Raw genomic sequence first — 24,084 nt, forward strand, 5'->3', positions numbered from 1 at the left:
AGTGATTTAAAATGTTATTTTCTTATTCATCCGTGTTCCCTTTAATCAAAGATCCATTGATACCTGTTATTAAAAAGTAGAATTATTCTTTCAACTTTAACAATTTAAGTTTGAAAAAAAAAAATGGTTCAATCACACTTTGAAGGACTCAGCAATTTTGTCTTTTAAAATTATGTTTACATAGACAAGTTGACCCAAAATAAATGGCCAAATTCAAATATAAGTAGCAAAGGACCTTTTGTTAGCCCAAATATGACTTTCAGGCCCACTTGGTTGAAAATAAATGAAAGGGAAAAAAAAAGAAAAGAAAAAAAAGGGAGAGATATGATATTTATTTATTTATTTATTTTATTGTATTTGGTAAAAAAATTAGAAAGAAAAGAAAGGGAATAGAATGATTTGAACTTTGAAGTTATACATTAATGAACCTTGATGGACTTGTTTTGTTATAAGACTAGCATTTTTAATAAACCCTTATTAATACTAATTTTATCCTTATGTTTATGACAAAATTTATGAAAAAATGTATGATGGTAAATTCAAACGTGGTTACTATTATTTTTTTTTTCTTTTTTCTTTACATGTCAATAATAGTTCGCGGTATAAGCCGATACGCTACCCTTTTTTAAATTCGATATGTGATTCGCATCAACTAATTTACACTAACACTATCTAAATCCGACCGTAATCGATACTGCAAACCATAATATCAACCAATAAGTGATTTAGATTATTCTCTCATTTTCTATTTTCTCCCAACTATTATACATAAGTTAACAGGTGATATAGCGTGTTACGACGGGATCTTAAAAGTTAGATCATTGGGGGTATATTTACCGACCAGTGTTATTAGAAAACTAGCAGCCACCAAATATTTGATTGAATAAGAAAATCGACACTAAACAAAGTCTTCTAGTACATGTAGTCCCTAGTAGGGTTTGTTGTGCAAATGATGGTGCATATATATTTTCAGTGAATTAAAAGTTTAATTGTCTATTATATTGTACGCGACCGTACGTTGTACATATTAACAACATAGGTGACTTTGGGGCCGGTGCAAGCTTTGATTGACCATCAAGGTCTGAAAATGAACACAAGACTTGGACCTTTACTTTATATATATGCATGTTATTCATTTTTGGGATGTGTATTTTCATCACAGGCCACGTGCATGTGTTTGCAATCGCAACACCTTTGAAATCAATTTGGCCTCTAATTTATAAGACCGTACATTTACACAAAGGACCATTCCTCTTGCACACTAAAGCTATACCAAGCCTAACCAACCGACAAGCAACAAATTAGAGTGCGAATGTCTACTCGATCTTTTTTATAAAAGATAAATTTTATGAAAAACAGTATTAATAAATTCATTAAATTACTTTTTTTTTTCTCAAATATAATTACGATCATTTATTATTATTATTTTTATTTGTCAATGGTTTTTATCTTTCTTTTATTATTTCATTTATTTTCACAAAGAAAATTTTGAAGTGAATTAGTAGTAGCCACAATTGGATTGATAAAGGAACTAACTCATGTCAATTTGGCCATTAGCATGGCAATTTTGACCCAACCCATCAGTCAAATCAAATTATCTAAAAGTCCAAACCCATTAAATATATATATATTTATGCTCGGCTCATATTAGGAAATGGTCAAACATGAAACAAAGATTTTTTAGGATCTGTTTGGAATGTGTTATGATATTATTTTTTTGATATTGGTCTTCAAATTTAAATTCATATCATGTTTGGGATGATTGATATTGGTTTCTAATAGTTCAAAACATATGAGATATTTTGGCCCAAACTCATATCATTAAATTAGTAATATTGTGTGTTTTGAGTCTTTTGACCTTGTATCGGAGGAACTAAAGTAAATTTTTTAATTTTCCAAAACAAATTTTCATTGACAAATTTTTGCATGCCAAATGGACGCTTAGGATCGGCCCAAGATTTAGGTGTCTGTAAAAAAAAAAACTAGTTGGACACTAAAAAAAATAGTGAGTAGAACCTTTGGATCATTTGACATGTTAATGGACTGGGCCAAGTCATATCCGCGAGGGAATAGTTGGACCATTCATATTGCAAGTTGGGCTTTAAAAGAAGAACTAGGCCTGGCGCGAATCCCCTTTCTTTTGTTTTCTTCCAAGGTAATGATACAGTTGCCGATTTGTTGAATACCATTTCTTCGCAGACGAAAATTTTCCCTCCTTTCATTCAGACAACCGACGAGACTCCTAATTGTGATCATGTCGGTCATTCCACGAGTAGTTCCATTGATGATTCGTTCTCATACACTCACTGAGCTTACACGCGAACACACCGCTTTCTTTCTTCCTCCAAAACGAATTGAGCCCAAATATCTCACCCTGACCCTCTTGCAGCCCCAAGTCCCAAATGATAATACATACTCGATCAATACGTGGCTCAGAAGCGAAACTTTGAAGATTGTGTTTGAATCTCCTTTCTCTCCCAGCCCTAACCCTGTCTGGAGTCGTGGAAGCAATCTTTATGTAACAGAGATCATTTATCCAAGCACTAGCCCTCGCTCTCTCATTTGAAGGCCCCATTATCCAAGCCCTAACCCCCTTCTCTCCCATTCGAAGCAAACTTTGGCGTCAAAACCCTGATAACCGAAGCCCTAATTTTTTGTGTCTGGTTCTACTGCTGATTCAAAGCAAGGATCGATTAATTTCGTTCTCTCTCTAAAAATTCTTTCAGTTTCTTCAACCTTCCGTGTCGAACATTCCGATGATGAGCGAGCAAATGGGTCTTTCTGGCACTTATCGTCTCCGTCGTGGTCTCTCTGAGAAACCCCTAAGGTGAAACAGAACTCGCTACTTCACCATCTTCTTCAATCGATTCTTGGATTTCTATAGATTTTCTTTCTGGTATCGAAGGAGGTGCCCTCAATCTCGAGTACGAATTCTACCGAGAAACATGCCCATTCTTCAAGCACAGGAACACCCCAGCGCAACTACTGCGCCTCTTGTTCCACGATTACTTCATTGAGGTTTGATGTTAATTTCATGTTTATCTTCTTATTTTTTTAGCTTTATTTCAATTGGGTTTTACCATTTTTGATCTGGGCTTTGAGATGGCTTTTTGCCCTTTCTTCAATTGTTATATATATATATTCTTTCTTATCTCTGACATTATTCATCTGGGAATTGAGTTTTTTCCTTCTTGGTTTGTATGTTATTATTTCTTTGAAATTTCGTGCACCATTAATTATTTGTACGTTGAGTTGTTATTGTTCTTAGGTTTTGATGAATTCCTCTGCATTGAGTATCGATTTGTTCTTGATTATGTATATTATTGTGAGTTTTGTTCTTTATTTTCATCTGGTATGATTTAATTGTTCTTAATTTTGTGGTTTTTATTTACGTTCTCAGGGTTGTGATGCTTCAGTTCTATTAGATGACAACAATGGGAATAAGAATAACTCCATTGAGAAGGATGCTATTCCAAACAAAACGTTAAAGGGGGTCTGATTAAGGAGGAGCTGGAAAAAGTTTGCCCAGGGGTGGTTTCTTGTGCTGACATTCTTGTTCTTGCTACTAGAGATGGTGTTCTTATGGTATGCACTACCCTTAGTCTTTTTTTTTCTTCTTCTTCTTCTTATTTCCTTTTCATGACCATCTTATTCATTTATGGGATTCTGTAGAGTATATAGCCACTTTTGAAATGATGTAAAATTGTATTATTGACATGATGAATCACATGTTTTTATTTCTTTTTTTTATTTATTTATTTTTTTTTTGTGCTAAAATATTTTATCAACAACATACCGTGAACACCTATGGAATATTGGAGTGTTGCAAATATTATTGATAAGCCCTTACACTGCAACTTTGGTTCAGATATCTTGCATTACCGAGCAAGTGCCCTTTGAATGGAAAATCCATCAACAAGTTCATCAGTACACATTTACCTAATTAATTGCATGTATTAAGATATATATATATATATATATATATGACATATTAACTTGTATTATGTATGATGATCTGACTAGTATTCTAGTTTATATATACTTCGGCTAAGGCTTTGAGCAGAAGGGAGTCTTGTACAAGTGAGTCAAGTTCAGCAGCTTCATATCCTGGTTTCACATATATCACCTGCAAAACCAACAATGTTAGTTCTTCTCTCTCTGCCCGTGTTTGTGTGTGTGAGAGAGAGAGTCATACATTTACTACCACGGCTGATACCACCACGGTTCAAAACCGTGGTGCAAAGCGTTTTCCACCGTGGTTAAAAACTAATTTTCTTGTAGTGATCTCAAGCCACAAATCCAACTCTTCGTTTCCCTGTTACCGATTTGAATACCATCTAACACAAGGCTCAGACGAAAACCCTAGCCAAGAGGTCCCGCTTTATTGCCGGCCCAAATTTTATATTGCCATCACCGAAGCAAACCTAGGTGCTCCTCCTGCTAACGGTACACAATTCAAAATCTACCGAGTTTTTCTTCCCCAATAGCAGAAATCCAGATCTTCTGAGAGACCAAAATGGCGGTGGTTTTCTATTTGCAAGTGGAGAAAATGGTTCAAGATCAGGCACGGCATAATCAGAGATTTGTTCATCAGCCACACAACATTTTGCAGGGATATGTGAAATTCTTGCTTAGCAAAATGTGTCTTGAACCTTGAACTCGGCTTCTTAACCCCTTGGTAAGCTTTTAAGATTCTTTTTCTCTCAAACTTATTTGCCTCCGCATGAATATGCATATCTAGGGCGGATTGCTTGGTGCAATAGTAATGCCTTTTACGAGTATGCATATCCACAATTAAAACTCGAATGCAGAATACATTGTAAGATAGTAATAATTATTGTAGAATCCACCTTAGTGGCTTTTGTACAACATCGTTGATTACTAATGGCATTTTCCCACGGAGGAACATGCTCTGCTCACTTCTGTCTCTTTCCAGAACATAAGGTGCAGATGGCAATTACCGTCATGCTATTCCAGTTTTCTCATAAATTTTACTCATCATTTTAGGCTTTTTAGAACTCGATGGTTTTGGTTTGGTTTGTCTGACCAAGCTATATTACTGTACATTTATTAATATGCTACAGGCAACCTTCTTTTTTGTTTTAAAATGTTTGACCTCTATCATTTTAATAACACTTCAACAGCCCAATTAAATATGAATTTATGCCTGCTCACTAATAGGATTATGATCAACAGAACAACAATTATTGTTGCCCATCGTTTGAGCACGGTGAGGAATGCCCATATGATTGCCGTGATTCATCAAGGAAAATTGGTAGAAAAAGATATCTTAGATTGTGCTTCGCTAATTATTATGTAACTCAATCACATATGCAGAAAATCTAAAAGTTACTACTCATGTCATAACTGGTGATACGATTTTTAACTGGCTTGTAGTTTTTCTTATTCAAACTGTGTGATATTTCTATGTTTTGAGAAAATTCCCTATAAGATCCCGGTTCTTTTTAGTTACAATGGAAGGTGTGTTTCTTTCTACTATAGTATACATTGCTTTCCCACAAGTAATTTTAGTAAAAAAAATGTATATATGTTCTAATGAAATTTTCCAGGAAATTACAAAATTTTGGAAATTTCAGCATTTTAACTTCTTTTTTAACTGTTTTTCACCATAGTGTCATATTTGTTAGTCGAACAGGCTCACATTTGGAACTACTCAAGGATCACCCTAAGCTCATACGATTGCTAGAAGTGAAAAAAGATTCACTACTACAAGGTGCAGTTGAGCAAGACAAAGTAAAAAATCAATACGGAATCTGGTTGACAGTCAAGTCAACGAATGTCTTTCCTGCGTTCCACAAGTTGGGGATCATCTGGATCAGGAAGCACATCACCTCTCACTCTCTGTCCCATTTGGTCCACTAGCACTAGCAGGAGTGAGTGTTCCTGACACTGCATTAACAGAACCTGGTGGCACCTATAAAAACTGTCAGAAAAGCATCGAGAAGTTCCACTGCCGCCTTGCCTATCTCAACAAACCAGAGGTTCTGGTTCTAATAGCAGGAGCCGTATCTGCAATTATTAATGGTGTGATTACGTTACTGGATTAGTTGGTAAGGTTTCTCATTTCTTTTACAACTTCCCTTCCAATTGGATTTTTAATGCCCATATCTCAAATGAATGTCTAATTGGTTTTACTTCTTATTTCTATTTTGGTTGTATCTACCTTGTATTTTTCTTCAGACTGTCGCTTCCATTTTTCACAAGGCAGAGATTGGGTTGGCTGGGCGCTTCTATAGCTCATTGAATTTTTGTTTTCGAAGGTAAATCATATGAAACTATTTTTTTTCCTCTTATTATTATTTTTTTTAAGTCTTTTATGATTAGCCACATTGGGATGCATATATGTGAATCCAGTTCAGTTTTTCTTACTACTGTTATATGATTGAATATTTATCTTTTTCAATTTGTCTATGTTTCATGTTACTCCGAAGAGATTGAAATGGGAAGGATAAAAAAGATATGAGGGAATTGTAAGATGTGAAAAATTAAAATTTGGATGAGATGTAAAAGAAGAAAAAAACAGAGCTAAAATGAAGTTACAGTTTTAGTTTTTTTACATTTTGTGTAGCTTCATTATAGTGTTTTAGTGCTGCATGAAGGAGAACACTTTCACCTTATGCTTGAGTTTATCATATTGGAAACAAATCAGATATTTACAACCTTCTGCTGCAATGTGGATGTTTCAGGTCTTCAGGGCAGGCATCTCACTTCACGAGTGCATTTGGCGCTGATCAAGTTGTTGCACTCCAGATGTTTGATACTATATATAGGAAGCCAGAGATAGATGCATATGACATGAAGCGAAAAATATTGGATGACATTAGTGTGGACGCGGAGTGAAGATATGTCCATTTTAGTTATCCAGCTGTACCAGATGAGCAAATATTCAGTTCATTCTCTCCTTACATCCCTAGTGGCACAACTTCAGCTTTGGTTGGACATAATGGAAGCGTGAAGTCAACAGTGATCCGTCTTATTTATAGATTTTATGATCCACAAACTGGTGAAGTACTTATTGATTGAATTAATCTAAAAGTGTTCCAGCTTAAATGAATTTGGGATAAACTTGGTTTCGTCAGCCAAGAACTTGTGTTGTTCGCATCCAGGATTGAGGATAATATTGTGTATGGAAGGATGGGGAAATAATTGAGGAGATTAGAGCTGCAGCTGAGCTTGCAAATGCTGCCAAATTCGTTGATAAACTTCCACAGGTTCATTCTTTTTCCATTTTGTTATGCTTTCATCATTCCTCTCTTACATGAACATGAAAATTTTAATTTGCTTTTGAATTTTAAATTTTAATTTAGGGACTATTAATTATGATGGGTGAGCACGGAATTCAGTTGTCTGTTTGATAGGGACAACGAGTTGCCATAGCCAACAATTATGAAAGACCCGCGAATTCTACTTCTAGAGGAAGCACCAAGTGTATTTGATGGTGAATTAGAGAGGATTGTGCAAGAAGCATTGTATAGGATTATGGTCAACAGAACAGCAGTTGTTGTTGCCCATCGTTTGAGCACAGTGAGGAATGCCGATATGTTTGCGTGATTCGTCAAGGTGGTGAAAAAGGTATCTTAGATTGTGCTTTGCGACTTATCATGTAACTATATCCATATACAGAAAATCTAAAGGTTACTTCTCATTCCTTAACTGGTGATATGGTTTTTAGCTGGCTTGTAGTTTTCTTCTTCATACTGTGAGATATTTCCATGTTTTGAGAAAATTCCCATGTAAATCCAAGTTCCTATTAGTGATACCAATTACAAAGATAATGCAGAAATATAAAAACTGAGAACTGAGAATGTTTACAAGAGAGAGAGAGAAGAAAACTTAAAAACTTCAGATACAGAATGCTTGGTGCAGCTTCGGATTTTATAGAAAGAAAAAGTATAAACAGTTAAGCAGATAAGAAGGAATCTTGCTTTGTACTGTTTCTGGAATAGTGATATGTCGGCTACGTTCACTGTTGATGAATAGTTTGCTGGCTACTTTTCACTGTTGATGAATAGTAGATGTGACATCGCATCTTGTTGTGTGCTGGATTGTTGTACAGTCGATCAGTAAGAGGCGCATGTCAGGATGTTATCCTTCCATAGCATTGATGAGATTATGGAGTTCATATTCATCTAGAGAAGGATTGTCGACTGGACTCTGACCAAAAGTAGCATCCCAGTCGATGTTTGCCTGTTCTGCTCCAAATAGGATTTCTTCTGGAGCTTGCAATGTATTGCACTGAATTGTTTTGAGAAATTCAGTAGCTTCGATTAATTGTTCCGCTGAATATGTTGGGTAGTTCATGGGTAGTGTTGTGACGAATAGTCTTCTTCCATCACGGACCTTTTTAAACGGCGGTTCTAAAGAATCATCTTGTAGAACTCGTCGAGCTTTGTCTTGGAGGTGGATAAGACTGTTGATAGCTAGATCAAAGGGGTTAATCCTTTTTGCGATCTTTTGAGAATTCAAAAGTTGGTGATGTTCGAATTCGCTGTCTTCTGTAAGCTTGAGAAGCCAGATTTGATAAGGCTGGAAATTTTTTTTTTTTTTCTCGCCATCCAATAGTACTAGAAATCCAGAAAGTCAGATTGCGGCTGAATTTCTAGTGAGCTGTTGTTTTGTATATCATGGCTTTGATCGTGGCAAGGAAAGCATTCCATGACATACAATCATGTGAGGAGAAAGTAATTTTGTTAATTACTCCCCAATCGACAGGTTCCATTGACCAGTCAAAACCGGGGACAATGAAAAGAGTCAGTTTTGGAATCTTTTTATTGTTGTAAATCACATAGAAATGGTTTATTTCGTTATGATTTTCAAGATAATATTTTTTTTTATTGTTGTAGAATGATCATTTATTTTGGAGAGGATTATTCTAAACAATTCAGGAGGACACATGTTTCTTGCTTTTTCAAGAAGACATATTCGGTTGATTTTTGCAAAAGTATTTTTTGGAAAATCATGTTCTCCAACTAACTGGGCAAGTTTAAGAAAACAATTTATTTGATCTAAAGAAAAACTTTCTCCCAGTCAACTGTGAGACAGATCTGGATGCAAAGCTTTTTCAGCTCTTCAGTCATAGCTGTTTGTTTAGCAATGAGCAAAGTAAGATTACTTAGGTGTTGCCTGAATTTCTTATTGCATTCTAGTTGATGCATTTTCCACACACCATTGATTTCTTCGTAAAAATTGTGTGGAATACTAGGATTGTAAAAGTTTTTTACTTCTATTGCTTCCTGCCTTTTTGCAAAATTAGCAAAAATATTTTGTGAAGCTTTACCCACATTGTAGAAAACTTGTTGAGCTTCCTCAAGTGGGTCATAAGCTTTGAAGCATGAACCAAAAAAGTTTTTTAGCCGGGCATGACAATCGTGCCACTCGGGATAGATCCCTGGTTGGAATCCTGCAAAGACCACGAACCATTTTTGTGGTTGTGATGATGTCGGAACAGGTTGTTTAGTCGCCTTTTTAGCAATTGTAATCCAACCATCTTTTTGAGGTTGTTTACTTCGATTGCTCATCTGTGGATAAAGAAATATCGTTGTTAGATATTTCGATATAATTTCTGCTCAAAACGTCTGCAAGAAAATTGTTAGTGCCTTTGATATGTTCTATAGCAAAAGAATATTGGGCAATAACATTTTATCATTTTAATCTTCTTCCTTCTAAACAGTTTTTCTTGTTTATAAGGAAGTCCTTTACTGCTTGATTATCAGTACAAATAATAAAATCTTCTGGAGCGAGATAAATATGAAAACGCTTTATAGCTAATTTGATGGCTAGAAGTTCTTTTTCATAAATAATATAATTTTGTTCATTTGGTTTAAATTTTCCAGAATTATAACCACAAATCAATTCTTCTTTTTGAAGCTTTTTTGAGATAGGAGTTTTTCGTGCTCGGATCTGATGATTTGTGAAAACAGTTTCATTCCACTTATCTTGTGGAATAGCTTTTAAAATGCATCCCCAACATAGGTCTGAGGCATCAGTTTCAAGAATAAGTTTATCACCGTTTTGGGGAAAATAAACTTCAGGGATATGGACAAGATTGCGTTTGATCTGTTGGACAACTTTTGTCCTCGTCAATCCATTCAAAGACTTTATCTTTTTGCAATTTCTTTATTAAAGGGAGCTCCTTTTGAGACAATCCTTTAATAAAGTTGCGGCCATAATTCAAAATACCGAGAAAACTTTGAAGTTGCTTTTTATCTTGAATTTCATCAGAAAAATCACGAATTTTGATAATAATGTGATCCTGTAGTTTTAGCCCTTTTTGGGTTAAAACTAGGCCTAAGAAATCAATAGATTCCTGTTCAACTTTTATTTTGTTTGGTGACAAAATAATTCCATGTGTTTTTTAATTTAGTGGAAAGAAGTTGTAAGTGTTTTGTGTTCGTCCCTTGTTTTAGAGAAGACCAAAATATCATCCATGTATATAACAACAAAATCTTTAAGGTCATTAAAGATCTTATCCATCCATCGTTGATAGATTTGAGGTGCAGTATTGAGACCGAATGGCATTACAGTCCACTGGTAATGACCTCGAGGTGTGCTGAAAGCAGTTAGTGGCTTGGATTTTTTCCTTAATTTTATTTGCCAAAAGCCTGCTTTGCAATCAAACTTGCTAAAGATTTTTGTTCTGCGAGTTTGATTTATGAGATCATCTTTTCGAGGAATAAAATACCCATCGAAAATTAAATGTTCATTAAGCCGCTTAGAGTTGATTACCATACGGGCTTTTCCTCTTTTAACCTCACTATGGTTTCTTACCATAAAGGCAGGGCTACTGTGAGGACTTTTAGTCCTTTCAATGAGCTTCTTTTCTAGAAGATCTTGAAGCTGGTCATCAAACTCATCTATGTCTTTTCTGAGATATATCATGGGTTTTACACGGATGATGACATTAGTATCCTTAAGTTGTAACCTACAAAAACGAGGGCTTCGTTTCCAGAGATTTGAAGGATTGTCAGAGAAATTTTGTCTTAATATGGCGTATAACCAATGTTTTTCATTTAAGACAAAAATATCAGGATTTTTTCTTTTGGGGGGAGAAAAATTACTATCACATACAGAAGCAAGATTTTCTTGTATAAGAATTTCAACAACTGTATTATCTTTTAAAGTTAAAGAAATGGTTTTTTCTTTTAACTGTAAAGGAAGGTAGGAGTAAATGAAATTACATCCTAAAATAAAATCACCATGCATGAATGGAAAGCAACAATTATTGTTGCCCATTGTTTGAGCACAGTGAGGAATGCCGATATGATTGCCTTGATTCATCAAGGTGGTTGAAAAAGGTATTTTAGATTGTGCTTTGCTAATTGACATGTAATTATATCAATATACAGAAAATCTGAAGGTTATTTCTCATTCCTTAACTGGTGATATGATTTTTAATTGGCTTGTAGTTTTCTTCTTCATAAATATTTCCATGTTTTGAGAAAATTCCCAATTAAATCCAAGTTCCTATTAGTTACAATGGAAAATGTGCTTCTTTCTACTATAGTATACATTTCTTTCCCAAAGGTAATTTTTTAAAGGAAAAAATGAAAATTGTAAATACGTTCTAATGAAATTTTCCTGGTAATTACAAATTTTTAAAAATTTCTTCATTTTGTTCCTAAATCTCAACTTCTTTTTTTACTGTTTTTCAACATAGTTCTCATAGATCAGGGGAAAATGTATGTCAATTAGTGTCATATTTGTTAATTGAACAGACTCACATGTGGAACTAATCAAGGATCACTTTCAGGTCATATGATTGCTAGAAGTGAACAAAGATTCACAACTACAAGGTGCAATTTCAAGACAAAGTCAGAAATTAATACGGAATCTGGTTGACAGTCAGGTCAACTAATGTCTTTTCTGCGTTCCACAAGTTTGGGGATCATCTGGATCAGGAAACAACCACCACTACTCATTCTCTGTCCCATTTGGTCCACTAGCACTAGCAGGAGCAAGTGTTCCTGAAACTGCATTAACAGACCGGTGGCACCTATAAAAACTGTCAGAAAAGTGTCAAGAAGTTCCGCTACAGCCTTGCCTATCTCAACAAACCAGAGGTTCTGGTTCTGATAGCAGGAGCCGTATCTGCAATAATTAATGGTGTGATTACGTTACTGTATTAGCTGGTATGGTTTCTCATTTCTTTTACAACTTCCATTCCAATTGGAATTTTAATGCCCTTATCTCAAATGAATGTCTATCAACTTTGTATTTTTCTTTAGATTGTCTCTTCCTTTTCTCACAAGGCAGAGACTGGGTTGGCTGGGCGCTTCTATATGTTATGGAAGTTCTGTTTTCGAATGTAAATCATATGAAACTATTTTTTTTTTTGCTTATTTTTTTTAATCTTCTATGATTAGCCACATTAGGATGCGTATTTGTGAATCCAGTTCAGTTTTTCTTACTACTTGTATATGCTTGAATATTTATCTTTTTGAATTTGTCTATGTTTCACGTTACTCCGAATAGCTCACATAATTCTTCTAAATGGGTGACGCTCTCATGCTCCTACAGCTGATCTGTGTGACTTAGGTTATGAGAGAATTGTATGATGTGAAAATTAAAATTCCTATGAGATGTAAAAGAAAAAAAAGAGCTAAAATGAAGTTATAGTTTTTGTTTTTTTACCTTTTTTGTAGCTTCTAATGAAGTTATAGTGTTTTAGTACCACATGAAGGAGAACGTTTTCACCTTATGCTTGAGTTTGTCAGATTGGAAGCAATTCATTTATTTACAACCATTTCTTGCAATGTGATATTTCAGGTCTTCAGGGCAGGGATCTCACTTCACAAGTTTATTTGGTGCTGGTCAAGCTGCTACATTCCAGATGGTTGAGACTATATATAGGAAGCCAGAGATAGATGCATATGACATGAAGGGAAAAATATTGGATGACATAAGTCTGGAGGCAGAGCGAAGATATGTCCATTTTAGTTATCCAACCATACCAGATGAGCAAATATTCAGTGCACTCTCTCTTTCCATCCATAGTGGCACAACTGCAGCTTTGATTGGACATAGTGGAAGCGTGAAGTCAACAGTGATCTGTCTGATCCATAGATTTTATGATCCACAATCTGGTGTACTTACTGATGGAATTAATCTAAAAGTGTTCCAGCTTAAATGGATTTGGGAGAGAATTGGTCTCGTCAGTTAGGAACCCGTGTTGTTCGCTTCCAGGGGTGAGGATAATATTATGTATGGGAAGCCTACCTGATATTGGTTGGAAAATGGTGTTCCCATTGGATCCACCACTTACTAAGGTGCTCTTGACAGGAGAACAACTAGGATGCATAGATGAGTTTCTGACAATTGTATCAATGCTTTCAGTGCCATCAGTGTTCTTTAGACCTAAGGACATGGTGGAGGATAGTGATGCTGCAAGGGAAAAATTCTTTGTTTAAGAATCTGACCACCTCACACTACTAAATGTTTACCAGCAATGGAACCTAATCAATACCGGGGTGATTGGTGCAATAATCACTTTTTACATGTAAAAGGGTTTCAGAAAGCAAGAAGGGTGAGATCCCAGTTACTCAATATTCTGAATACACTGCAATCCCACTCAAATCCTGTGGACTTGTTTGGGATATTGTGAGGAAGGCTATCTGTTCTGAATAATTTCACAATTCAGCAAGGCTTAAAGGTGTTGGGGGTGTATGTTAATTTGCAGAATGGGATGCCTTGCCACTTGCACCCAAGCAGTGCTCTATATGGTTTTGGTTACACCCCAGATTATGTGGTTTGTCATGGGTCGATCTTGACAAGAAAGAAGTACATGCAGTGTGCAACATTTGTAGAGTCCTAGTGGTTAGCTGAACTGGGCCTAGTTCTTTTTGGTGAAGGACTCGATAACATCAATGTTGAAGCACAAAATGAAGCAGAACTACTGAACGGGGGATTTAATACAGAAAAACCCTGCAATAAAACCAAGCAAGGTTTTGGGGCTACCGACTTAACTAAGATCACTTCTCCTACAGTTTCTGAAGCAGATACACTTGGCTCTTCAAATGTTCCTTTTTCTTTTGGCCTAGACTATTATGTCTTCCTTGGACATGTCTCAAGAGTTCCTTCAAATCAGGTATGCCCTTTCTGGTTACATGTGAGCATGGTTTTCATGGTTCAATTTCTGGTGCCCTTCAACGTTAAATTGTTTTTTTCTCTTCTACATGAGCTCAACATTATGTTTTTCTTTCTAAATAAACTATGGAACCCCTTTCTCGAAAAAGATAAACTTCGTAGTCGGTGGGTGACAAAGTGAGATTCACTACTTCTGCTTCTGGCAGCTTATATTCAACATTATCCCCTTCAAAGTATAATTTTATAATTGTACTGTGCTGTCAAGTCTACCTTTTATGTAATCATTTCTTTTAATTTGGGGATGACTTGTATTTTAATCTCTCAGCACTTCAATCCCTATATACTGGTTATTTATTTATTTATTGGTATTGTTTTTGCATTTCCTTTCCGAGTATGCTTTAAGTTGCTTTCCTTTGTTTTTCATCTAATAAGTTAAATCACGTGGTCTGTATTAGTTTCGAAACTTTCTGTTGCCTTTGCTCTTGGAGCTTTCAAATTTGATTCATAGATTCATTAACTAATCTCTGTGTTCATTCATCAGTCACTGACTAAGGCGCCCTGTTTGGTTTGTGTTTTGTAGTTTTGTTTTGTTCCCAAAGTGCTACAGTAGCACTATTGAGGCCCAAAATATGTTTGGCACAGGCCTGTGTTGCTTTCAATAGTGTCAGAACACTTTCAAAATATGGGCCAAAAGTTAGAACAAAAAAAAGGTGTTCTGGCTTGTTCCACAAAAAGCTGAGCCCAGTTTGCACAGTAGTGCGGGCAACATATTTTACACTGTAGCGGGACAATTTTTTTTTTTAGGGCAAATCATTTCAGCCTCCCAATCACCTCCATCTCTATTCTCGTTCTCAACTCTGAACTTGCCCTAATTTCCGAAAAAACAACTCTGAACTTGCGCCCCCCTCCCCCCCCCCCCCCCCCCCCCCCCCCCCCCTCTCTCTGCAACTGCAAACTACAAAATAGACAAGAATCTGAAGTTCAATTCCCGCCTCCATCTCTATTCTCATTCTCAACTCTGAACTTGCCCTCTCTCTCTCTCTCTGCAACTGCAAACTACAAAATCTACAAGAATCAGAAGTTCAAAATATTAGCCCCAATCTTAATTCTCGTTCTCAATTCTGAAGTTGCCCCCTCTCTTTCTCTCCCCAACTGCAAACTACAAAATCTACAAGAATCAGAAGTTCAAAACCCATATATTTCAGATCTGTGAAGTTGAAAACCCATATTGGCATATCATTTCAGATTGTTCAAAATATCAAAACCCATATCTTTCAGTTTCCATCGCCTGCTGTTCCAGTTCTGGTTCGCCATTTGCAAGCTTCAGCCGCTGTCTCTCAACTCTCAAGCTTGCCCCCCTCTCTCTCTACAACTGCTAACTTGCGTGTATGGGTTTTGTTTTAATTTTTTATCTAAATCAACTAATCAAGCTCTGTAATTCTTATTTTGCAAACTAAATCGTATTTGGTGAAATTTTTTATGATTTTTTTTTATAATCAAGCTCTACTCTCGTTCTCAACTCTGAAGTTGCCCTCTCTCTCTCTCTCTCTGCAACTGGAAACTACAAAATCTACAAGAATCAGAAGTTCAAAACCCATATATTTCAGTTTATCTATCTGTCCACAAGAATCAAAAGTTCAAAACATATTACCTATATCAAAACCCAAATGGGCATATCATTTCAGATTGTTCAAAAAATCAAAACCCATATCTTTAAAATTAGGAATATTTTCAGAAGGTAAAAAATGCTACCAAACATGTTCTACCATGTTTCTGTTCCAAAATTCTCACCGCAAATTTTCGTTGCCAAACATGTTTTGTTCTCATTTCAGAATACCACATTACAAAACACTTGTTCTGTTCTAGGCTAAAACAAAACACTACAAAACACAACGCATACCAAACGGGCCCTAAGGTTAACACTTCAAAATATCAATGTAACTTCATTCAGGTGAAATCATGTATATGGAATAATCTTCTACCGTGAGAAATGTTTACTTGGTATGTTCTGTTGTGCTGGATATCTTTTGGGATGTGTTGCATTCTTTGTCAGCGGATTTTCCATCTTCCTTTCTTTTGTTTGAAGGAGGTTGTACCTCCTTTTTCTCTTGTACTTAGTATTTGAATTTTAATGAAACCAACACATTTGGGAAAAAATGTTTACTTGGTATGAGCCTGTGGCCTGTACAACATGTCTATTTCTTTCTATTCTTTGTACTGGCATTTTCATAACGATTGGCTGTGTAATATTTTTTATTTTTATTTATTTATTGTCTACATGTATGTGGCAAGCATTACTTGTGTGGAATGTTGTATGTGTATCTATTGTACCTCTCTCTCTTGTGACAATTTAAATTTTACTATGGTAAATGTCTCAGTTTCTGTCTGCATATCTATGTCAATTTTTAGGGGACCAACTTTTGAGATTGGAGGGAAGGTCTTATTAACTTTTGAAGGAAATCCTCATTGAAAATCAGTGTTAGATTTGATAAGCCCATAGATGGTGGAATTGACATATGGGGTCCTATTGAGGTGGGTCATTATTCTTCCATAAGGTGAGGCCCTAATTTGTTATTATTTTCCACATCCTCGCGGCTTTATAAATTTTGTTATGTCTTCAATATTGCCAAGTCCCATTCTGCCACTCTCACTCCTAATCCCTCTAGTTTGTGATCTTTGCTTGGAAGCCCCTGGCGTGGAAGATCTGGATACGCTACTCATCAACTTGTTATTTGAGGTTGGCCTTATATTCTATTCAAGTCATTTGGTTTCTTATGTCTTAGATTTGTGGTTTATCATCAGTTCATTAAATACCTTTTAAGTTTCACTCGTCATTTTTTTTTTTACGTTTGTTGGTCCAGTAATTTCTGCATCAAAATTTTGGATGCTTTTGAGCTGTGATTTATGGGTAGTAAGATATACCTCCTTTTGCAGACATCAAAGGGTTTCTATCAGATGTCAAACCTCCTCGTGCTGCAGAATATATATAAAAATCCATTTGAGGTAGAATTGCATTTGCATTTAGCATTCCATTTCTGATTTTTCCTTATAAGTTGTCTCTTTTTTGTGTGGTGTTGTATTTTGTATGGTTTATCTGCAGCTCCGAAGAAAACTGTTAAGACATTGTATTTCACATCCTCTTCATTTAGTGGTGGCTTGATATCCTGCCACGTGAGGATATCAGTGGGAAGATCACACTTGCCCTTTTAAAGGGCATAGAAAGTCATGTTTGGAAGGTCTGGCCATTAGCATATATAGATTCGCTTGTAATATAGTATTGTGTGTTTTGTGGGTACAGTTTTAATTCTTGATAACTGACCTTTTTGAACTTGTTGTTTCCTTGTATGTCAGATTCGTTTGGAATCTATTGAAGTTGTTAACAAAATCTTGGAAGAGGCCAGTAAGCGCATTCAGCTAACCGGAACTGGTATACAATTATTTTGCATGATTATTACTAGCTATGCATTTTAAGTTTTAACCATGACCATACAAGGATCATCCTCATTGTACTTCGTATTTTGTTTGTAATGTTGTCTATCTGTTGTTTTTCTGTTGATTGGCAGTAGATTTATTCAGATCTCTTAGAAGACGCCTATTTGACATCAATAAAAAATTAGTTATGGCAAGTTTGGCTGCTGTAGGTGCTGCCGCATCTGCAATGGTGATCAGTTGATAAGTCAAGCAAGGTTTGTTGGCTTTCAACCTGCATTTGCCTCTTTTTTCTCTGTTTTTCTTAGATATCTGACATTAATATGTTAAGTGGTTTGCTGTAGGGCATTCTATCAGATGATTTGAAATGCCTGGGTGACAATAAAAAGAATTTGACAGAATCTTCTTTGACTACTTTAGATTCTTGGCTTGCTGCTGTACATCTTGACAAAACGGTTACTATCTGTTCATTTATTCTATTTCATTGTACTTTTTGTGCATTATATTAATGCTTATCCAATATTATGACAATTCTATGTCCATTTTAGGTTGGAATTATTTTTTGGCATGTATTTATTTTTGGTTGAACTGAAGGGTGGTAATATTCGTAGTAACTTTATATGCTTGTATATTTGTTTAATTGAATTTCCTTTGTGTTTCAGGTTATCTTTTAGATGGAGAGTGAGAGATGTTTGAAGAAGAAGTGAGATGAGATGTACGAATAAAAAATAAAATAAAATAAAATAAAAAAAAAGGGGGAAAAAAAAAAAAGAGGATGTCAGATTTGTATGAGAAAAAAAAGAGAAGTAGGGAAAAAAAATGTGAGAAGAAAGAAAATAGACTATATGAAAAGGAAAATAAAAAAAATATGGAGAAGTTGTGATAAAAGAGGAAGAATGAGTTACATGTGAAAAAAAAAAAAAAACAGAAGATTGAAAAGGAAAAGAAAAAAAGTGGGAGATTGGGTAAGACGTGAAAAAAAAAGAGAAAAATGAGGCACTGAAGGCATATAATATTATGTGTTGTGCTGTGCTGAAAATCTACCCACTGTGCGACGATCTCATTATAATCCTATCAGGTAATTTCTTTCTCTTTATGTCTCCCTTACACTCAAAAAGTTAATGGCTTAAAATATGTGAGGGTGTACCCTCTATCTCTGATTCTCTTTCTTTCTTAATTTCAGTTTTTCTGCCCTTAGCTAAAATTGGTGTGTAATTTCTTTTGTTTTGTATTCCTCTTAGGTTGTTGATTCGAGTTTTGGGAAAGCAGACCATGGTTGGGTGCTTCAATGTGATATGGAACTTTCTTTTTGGGTGGTAAATAATATTAATTCAAGTGGTTTTCCTTTCTATACTTGCCCATATTTTTTTGCTTAGCGAATATAGGTAGTATTTTCTCTCTTCTAATCAATTTTAATTCTGAAAGTTCTGTGGTTCGCTTGAACATGGCAGGGAAGATTGTGAAAATGAATTAAAAGTAGCTAAGCATTTTGTTGATTGGGAACGATATTGTTTTTGAGTTTTGTGATCTGAGAGTGCAAATATAAGAGATGGGGCTTGACAATGAATACTGTACGATTAGGGGTGATGTGGTCGTGGATCGTGGGTTGTTTGATTTCATGGGAAAGGGGGAGGAGGAGAATCCTCAAGAGGAGTGAAAATGCTTGTTCCCTAGTATGATAATTTATGCATACTTATCATGTATATTTGTTTAATTTATTTATGTATTTGTGTCTAGAAATACATGCCATAAACTTTGAATTGTTCAATCAAGAGCCAATTAAAAAGATAAAACTTTGGAAACACAATTTTGAAATTGATTCTGATTAAACATAGAAGTTTGAATAATTTCTAGTAAAAGTTTTGGTTTATTTATTTCTTTATAGTAAGAAACTTGTGAAATTATTCACACACACACTAACTCACATTTATATGATCTTTCAAACTTGTGATCTTAGACTCAAATAATGAGTGACATCTTAAGGTAATATAAGATGATGGCATTTGAAAAAAAAAAGTGAGGTGCAAAGAGGGGAAAAAAAACATGTTTGTTTTTGCAGTTGAAAAGAAACGAAAAATCTCCAATGAGATGGCTGCAAAAAGTTTCTTATGAAAAGGGTTACCTAGTGAGATCAGACCGAAAGCTTCCTTGACTCGAAAAAAATGGGAATAAGGGAAAATAGCTGGCTACTCATTAGAGTGAAAGCCGTCATAGAAACAAAAGAAAAAAACTAGAGAGGTTTCAAAAAGAAAAAGAAAAGAGTGAAAGCAAAAAAAAAAATAAAATAAAATAAAAAAATAGGGGGTGTTTTTGCAGTTGAAAAGAAATGAAAAATCTCCAATGAGATGGCTGCAAAAAGTTTCTTATGAAAAGGGCTACCTAGTGAGATCAGACCGAAAGCTTCCTTGACTTGAAAAAAATGGGAATAAGGGAAAATAGCTGGCTAAGTGAAAGCTGTCATAGAAAAGAAAAAAACTAGAGAGGTTTCAAAAAGAAAAAGAAAAGAGTGAAAATTCACATGCTTTTGAAATCTTTGAATCCTGTGTGAAATTTGTTTTTGTTTTTGAACACAAATTTGAAATTGATTATATTTGTGTTGAGTTTATTTCTAATGCACATATAATGGACTAAGTTGACTACTATTGATTTATAAATGGACTAGAAATCTTTGAACCTAATTATGCGAATTTTTATGTTTCTAAAGATAATATAATAAAAATTTGTGGGTCCAAATAATGTTCAATTTGATTGATGATTTATTGACACTTCGAAAACCTTGGCATGTTTAGATTTATATATTTATATATGTGTCTTTGCATATCGTCACAAAATTGAAAAATGACAAAAATATATTTCTTTATAATTTTGTTTTTTTGTGTCTTTATTTATATATTTGATCATATGAGAGATCATGTAGGGTGTATGGGGACTTACAATTGCAAAAGAAGCAATTTAGGGCATTTTTAAGTACGTCGCTAGGAAACATAGCAAGGCTTCATCGATCGACCATTGAAATCAAATCAATCGATGCAAGTGTCACTCGGTTCCAGTGTCTCATTTGGTCTACCAACATCAGCTGGACTGAGTGTTCCTGAAACTGCATTAAGAGAACCCGGTGGCCACCTATCAAAACTGTCAGAACAGCGTTTAGAAGTTCCACTGCCCCTCCTTGCCCATCTCTACAAACCAGAGGTTCCAGTTCTGATAGCAGGAGCTGTATCTGCAATTATTAATGGTGCGATAACATAACTGCATTAGCTTTGTTGTTTCTCATTTCTTTTACAACTTTCATTCCAATTGTATGTGCTTTAAAATTTAGCTAATGTCAATTTATTTATGTTTTGGGTTACTCCTCATAAGAAGTGAGTTGTGCTTAGAAGGGGAGCATAATATTTGGAGCTACTCAAGGATCCTAATGGAGCATACTCTCAGCTCATATGATTTCTAGAAGTGAGCAAGACAAGTCTTAAATTACCACGGAATCTGGTAGATTGTCAAATCAACAAATTTCATTCCTGCGTTCCACAAGTTGGGAATCATCTGGAGGAAACAACAATCACCTCCCACTCTGTCTCACAAGGGAGAGTGTGGCTTGCATGGGTGCTTTTATATGTTATAGAAGTTTTGTTTAGGAAGGTAAATCATATGAAACATTGAGGTGCATATTTGTGCATCCAGTTCGGTTGCTCTTACTGCTGTTATTTGCTTGAATGTTTATCTTTTTCAATTTATCTATGTTTCATGTTACTCCGAAGAGCTGAAAGGATGGAAAGGACAAAATGTTAGTAGAGTTGTAAGACGTGAAAAGTTAAGAATCGGGATGAGATGTAAAAGAATAAGAAGAGCTAAAATGAAGTTTTGATTTTTAGTAGCTTCTAAAGAAGTTATAGCTTTTTCAGTACAACATAAAGGAAAACACTTCATCTTCTGCTTGAGCTTGTCAGTTTGTAGCAAATCATATATTTAAAACTTTTTGCTGAAATGTGGATATTTCAGGTCTTTACGGCAGGCATCTCCAATTCTCCTTGCATGAGTGCATTTGCTGCAGGTCAAGCTGTTGTATTATAGATGTTTGAGACTATAAATAAGACGCTAGAGATAGATGCATTTGACATGAATGGAAAAGTATTGAATGACATTAGTCCACTTTGAGCGGAGCTGTTTGAGAGGTTGATGATGTTATCAACCAGATCCGGACAGAGAACTTCACAAATATCTAAACCAGGCAACCGAACTCCCTGTTTCTACTTACGCTGCAACCGGAACATTTGAGGAAGACAGATAAGGCAAGACTCCTGGAAATGAAGAACCTTCGACCCAAGACAATCCAAAGGAGAAATATGGAACATAGTGCCTGGAGATATAGAGTTAAGTGATGTCCATTTTTGTTATTCAGCCTGACTAGATGATCGAATAGTCAGTGCATTCTCTCTTTCCATCCCTAGTTGCACAACTGCAGCTTTGGTTGGACATAGTGGAAGAGGTAAGTCAACAGTGCTCAGTCTGATTCAGAGATTTTATCATCCACAAACTGGTGAAGTACTTATTGATCGAATTAATCTATATGTGTTCCAGCTTAATGGTTTAGGTTGATAATTGTTATCGTCAGCCAAGAACCCGTGTTGTTTGCATCCAGCATCGAGGATAATATTGTGTATGGGGAAGGATGGGACAACAATTGAGGATATTAGAGTTGCAGCTGAGCTAGTAAATTCTGCCAAATTCATTGATAAACTACTTCAGGTTCTTGCTTGTCCATTTAGTCACTCTTTCAGCATTTTTCTTTCTTCACTTTCCTGAAAATATGAATTCTAATTTGCCTTTGAATTTTAAAATTTTAATTTAGGTACACCGCACTATGGTGGGTGAGCAGGAAATTCAGTTGTTTGGTGGATGGAAGCAACGAGTTTCCCTCGCCTGAGCAATTCTGAAGGATCCCCAAAATCTACTTCTAAATGAAGCAACAAGTGCTCTTGATGCTGAATCCGAGAGGAACTTGCAAGAAGCAATGGATAGGGTTATGGTCAACAGGACAACAGTTATTGTAGCCCATCGATTGAGCACGTTGAGGAATGCCGATATGATTGCCGTGATTTATCAAGGAAAGATTTTTGAAAAAGGTGTCTTAGATTTGGGTTCACTAATTATTTTGTAACTCGATTACATATAGAGCAAATATAAAGGTTACATTTGAAGTTTGAACTTGTGACCTGATTTTTAACAGGCTTTTAGTTTTCATATTCTTGCTTTTTGTCTATTTTGTTTTATGAAGAAAGAAAATTGAACGAAAGTGCCAAAAAAAAAAAAAATGAGGGGACGTGAGATGGAAACCAATTGCTCAAAAAACGAAAAAGCACAAAGAAATGGAAAGGAAAAAAATATATATAAAAAGAAAATAAAAATGAGGGAAATGAAATGAAAAGATAAGTGGAAAGACGGGATTGAGATGCCATAAAGAAAACAAGGATGTGTATGTCCATGTTATGGTTAGTCACTGAGTTGGATTTTATTTTGTTACATATTTTGCGTGTTCTTCTATATTATCTTCTTATCTGTTTGAGGCATGTGGTCCATCAAACCATGCCTTAGGACAGGAGATGCTACCCAGAAATGTTATGGTCATCGCCATGTTCTCCACTTAAATTTAGGTTTCAGTTATTTGAAATGATGTCGTTGAGGTTGTAAGCACATATTCTCCACTTAAATTTTGGTTGATCAAAGAGCATGCTAGAGTAAGTAGTTATATACTTTATGTTGACTTAGAATTATCTTATTTCCTGTTAAATTTTCTTATTCTTCTTTGTCCTTGCTTTCGTATTTTGATTTTTGTTTGAAACAATCATATTAAAGTTTTTTTGCTTCATTATAGGGTTTCATTGGAACGATCCTCAGATAAGCTCCTCCCTGATTTGCACCTCCTGGGGATGCACTTGTTTGGGCTTCTGTTAGATATCTCTTAATGAGACACTAATCTACTTTGTTTGGAAGGAAAGGTTTTATTGTTAATGGTTTGCTTTACTGCTATCCATTATTCTAGCGCTGATAAAAACTGACAGGGTGGTTCTATGGCTTCACTATAGACATCTGTTATGGTTTTATTTTATCATCATAAGCATCTTTAGTACATTTCAGTGTTGATGTCCATGCACTTTGTGATTTGATAGCTCTCTCTTTTGGACTTCTAGACTCCGTATGGCAATGAAATCTCTCTCCGGAGGCTTGACTACCCACTTTTCACATTGATATGCATCCATTTGTTGAGCCCTTTGTCACCCAATGTCCACATTAAGAGTAGAAATGATTCCATTTTGTTCTAATAAAGTTCTCGGTAAGAGGTACTGCTGTCTTTCTTTTTCCATTTTCCATTCTTTTGTTTCTTTAGTTTGCTATGCCATATCTTAGTTACCCTATTTTGGTATAAAAGAAGAAGTTTTGGGTTTTGGCTTACTCAAACTGAAAGCTAAGATCTATATTTATATACAAGAATAGGGTACAAAGAAAAGAAACCAAATCAGAAAGACAGAATATATGCCAAAATCTACGTGATCCAAT

The 24,084-nt window shown here is 35.3% G+C and overlaps 1 long non-coding RNA gene across 12 annotated transcripts; it reads left to right on the top strand.

Annotated features, from left to right (window-relative positions):
• The first annotated feature begins 2,166 nt into the window (after positions 1-2,166).
• On the top strand, positions 2,167-22,787 carry LOC132283673 (uncharacterized). 12 transcript variants are annotated; one of them, XR_009472088.1, is made up of 22 exons: positions 2,167-3,018; positions 3,401-3,585; positions 5,649-6,071; positions 6,202-6,281; positions 6,708-7,232; positions 7,329-7,593; positions 11,771-12,149; positions 12,787-14,104; positions 16,513-16,658; positions 16,791-16,840; positions 17,038-17,106; positions 17,204-17,339; positions 17,455-17,530; positions 17,667-17,789; positions 17,877-17,987; positions 18,195-18,610; positions 18,774-18,848; positions 18,984-20,767; positions 20,893-21,168; positions 21,529-22,015; positions 22,108-22,275; positions 22,379-22,787. It is a non-coding gene; the product is annotated as an uncharacterized LOC132283673 (long non-coding RNA). The 12 variants fall into 12 exon arrangements; XR_009472089.1 differs by having other exon boundaries at positions 20,450-20,767; XR_009472084.1 differs by having other exon boundaries at positions 16,770-16,840; positions 18,774-20,767.
• The last annotated feature ends 1,297 nt before the right edge of the window (positions 22,788-24,084 follow it).

This window comes from Cornus florida, unplaced genomic scaffold (assembly GCF_030987335.1).
Source record: "Cornus florida cultivar Cherokee Brave unplaced genomic scaffold, ASM3098733v1 CherokeeBrave_3.0.0_Hap2_Chr11, whole genome shotgun sequence".
Classification (NCBI taxonomy): Eukaryota; Viridiplantae; Streptophyta; class Magnoliopsida; order Cornales; family Cornaceae; genus Cornus; species Cornus florida.